This window comes from Haplochromis burtoni, unplaced genomic scaffold (genome assembly GCF_018398535.1).
Source record: "Haplochromis burtoni strain Fernald_Lab_line unplaced genomic scaffold, NCSU_Asbu1 Contig_63, whole genome shotgun sequence".
Classification (NCBI taxonomy): Eukaryota; Metazoa; Chordata; class Actinopteri; order Cichliformes; family Cichlidae; genus Haplochromis; species Haplochromis burtoni.
The window spans coordinates 2,496,324-2,499,537 of NW_024582424.1; the positions used below are offsets into that span (position 1 = coordinate 2,496,324).

The 3,214-nt window shown below is 36.4% G+C and overlaps 1 long non-coding RNA gene across 1 annotated transcript; it reads left to right on the top strand.

Moving 5' to 3' along the window:
- The first annotated feature begins 8 nt into the window (after positions 1-8).
- On the top strand, positions 9-3,179 carry LOC102314336. The gene is made up of 3 exons (XR_315856.2): positions 9-1,551; positions 2,349-2,420; positions 2,505-3,179. It is a non-coding gene; the product is annotated as an uncharacterized LOC102314336 (long non-coding RNA).
- The last annotated feature ends 35 nt before the right edge of the window (positions 3,180-3,214 follow it).

Genomic DNA, 3,214 nt, shown 5'->3' on the forward strand with positions numbered 1-3,214 from the left:
TCGCAAAAGTTTTGCGTCTTAATTGTTTTTTTCTCCCATGTCCCCTGCGGGGCTCCGTATAATTGTGTAAATTTGATGTCCCCTCAAAATAACTCAACACACAGCCATTAATGTCTGAACTGCTGACAACAAAAGCGAGTAAACCTCTGAGGGGAAATGTCCAAACTGTGCCCAACTAGCCCTTTCCCTTCCCGTTGTCATGTGATTCGCTAGTGTTACAAGGTCACGGGTTTTAATAGGGGGGAGGTTAAACTGTTAAACTTGGTGTTATTGCTCTCACACTCTCATGCTGGTCACTAGAAGTTTAACATGGCACCTCATGGCAAATAATTCTGTGAGGATCTGAAAAAAATAATTATTGTTCTACATAAAGATGGCCTAGACTATGTGGCTAAGACCACTGAAAACTACTACTGCAACTGAAAACAGATAAGTAACACCCTTTGACTCGCTATAACCTGGAGCTGTTCTGTGAACAAGAAATGCAGCTCAGAATAGGAATAGAAATCTTTAACAAGTAAAATAATAAAGTACATCAGCTCCTTTACTGGTAACTCGCAATACACAAGCAGAGTAGTGACTCAGAAAGCTAAAATTAGCTAATAGTAGGCTACCTGAGCTAATGTTTTTGATGCTATTTAGAGAACAAATTTCTAAATTTGTAAGTCAAAAACATCAACCCTGCATTATCAGAACATTTTGAACTTTTGCTATATTTCAGTTAAAGTGTGCATTAAATCTGCATCACTGATTTGTGCCATGTCAGTAAGAATAAAGCAGGCCGGGCGCAGTACAGGAGCAGGAAATGATACTGTACTGTAGAGAGAGACAATTTCAAGTTAAAGTCAAAAAGGAAGGAAAAATACACTAAAAATTCTTCTAAGACATTTCGGTACCAAACTAGAAATAAGGTTAAACCCACACAATGTCCTTTCTGTCAGCAGCACACCTTACCTTTGTGAAGCATGAATGCTATGAATGGTAACAACAACATGGTATTCATTTTCCAAATGATACAGCTCCACATCATAGTATTACCATTTCTCAACATAGCTTACATATTGCATTTGAGACTGTTTGATTTTTTCATTACAGTGATTTAACTACCAAGCAATAAAAGTGCTCAGTTATGTAAAGAAGAAGGCTGAAGTCTGACAAATCACTTAGGGGTCAAATTCGCCGGTCGAATTCGAACCTGCAATTTAAACGATTAAATGCAGAAAAAATGCCAAATGTAGCAAATGTTATTCAAATTAAAAGTCCTCCTATGCAATTTAATATACATGGTCACCTTTTGTCATTCGAAAACATCCATGGTTAGTCAACACAGATTTAAGCTTCTCTTTTTTTTGATTGCACAAGTAAAGGGCTTGGTTATTTTTGTGTATCATCATTGGTTGTTTCTGTATAATGCTATGTGTGGCGCAGAGGTATAAAAGTTCCTAATCTGTAGTTCAGCTTCGACTTGAGGAGGAGGAACTGTTCAACTGAAAAGTTACAACCTCCACGGCTGCATTCTTACACATTTATTGAAAACAGAACTTGAAAAAGGTAAGAATATCTTTAAATATCATTGATAATAAATAAAAGCAGTTTACCTTTGATCTACTAACATACTAAAGCGATTTCCATGTCTCCTTTTTTTTCAAAGGCACAGTAACCTTTAATATTTAAATGTAACCAGTCTAAGGTTTCAGATTTCTAACATGCAGTCTTTATATTAGAAATAAAAGGCAGCACCCAAAGCGGTCAACATTAAAATAGTTTACTTGAATTAAAATGTTTATTTTACTGCTCTGTGCGGTTCTGTTACATTTTTCATGTTTTTTACAGATTTTTGTCACCATTTTATCATCTGCTAACGTCTCTGGTTAGAGTAGGCTACACTCACAGGGATAACATGACACATGAAATCCTGGGCATTCAGAGTCTGAAGCAGAAAGCCTGACTTAACAGGGAAAGTTGATGGCCACTAATGAGATACTCTTTATCTCCAACTTAGACTTTAGGGTTTATCAAGCAAGAAAAGCTTAACTTTGCTGAACTTCCTTAATATTGCACACCTCACTTTTAGAAATAATGGGGAGATGCTGACAATCGGAGCAATGCCAACATCCCAAACACTGGTTGTGAGAACAAATACCCTACCAATACTGATTATTAGGTGAACCTTTAGATGACTTGATAAACTCACGTACCAAATAAAAATAATAATAAAACATGAAGAGGTTTTATTCCATTATAAATGCTGTATTTGGGGATGATGATACTCAGTGTTCAGGAACTGCTTTCCACAACGTATGTTTGTGTTCATGTTTGCATATCAAAATTTTATGTTTGCCCTGCAGTTGAAATGAAGAAGCCTGCTCTCCTCTCTGCAGCCCTGCTGCTGCTGTTTTTTAGTGGGACATCAGCTCAGGGTAAGCTATAAAGCAAAAAGATCACCTTTATTGTTTTTCTGCTTATCTTCGGTAAACTAACTTCACCCTCCTTTGTTATTTAAGGTAACACTAACTTCAGAGTGCAGGTGAATGTGTCACCCAGTGACATTAAGACCTACAACACTTCTACTGCTTATAGAGGCAGCCTCTTCGGTGGACTGACGAGACTGAAATACTCAAACCAAGGCTTCAAGTAAGACCATGATATCAACTATTTTCTTACTAGAAGAAGCCATACCTTTTGTTTTGTTCTCTTAACTTTTAATTAAAATTGAGACCCCGTATATCTGGGTGTGAATTTTTAATTCCAGATGACTAATTGTGCCCTGGAATGTTTGTTGACATCTTAAAATAAAACAAATCTTCATACTTTTTTTCTTACAGTAGACCACAGAAACCTGTATATGTACAGTACAGTCAAAAACCACATAACATCTTTAGCTTTAAGAAATGCCTTCCTTTCATTAATGTTTCATAAATCCTCATGAGTTTTTGAAAGTGTCTGTGCTCTTTTGTGCCGTTACAATAGAGGACCTTCTATAACTCTTCTTTTCAGTTGAATTTTATTTGTATAGCACCAAATCACCACAACATTTGCTCAAGGTACTTTATTTTGTAAGATAAAGACCCTGCAATAACATACAGAAAGTCCCAACAATCACATGGCCTCACACAGGAGGGAGACAGGACAAAAGATGCAAAAGAGCCAGACATTAATAATAACTAATAACTGAATGCAGAGTTCTGTGTAAAAACATAGAGAGTGAAACTAT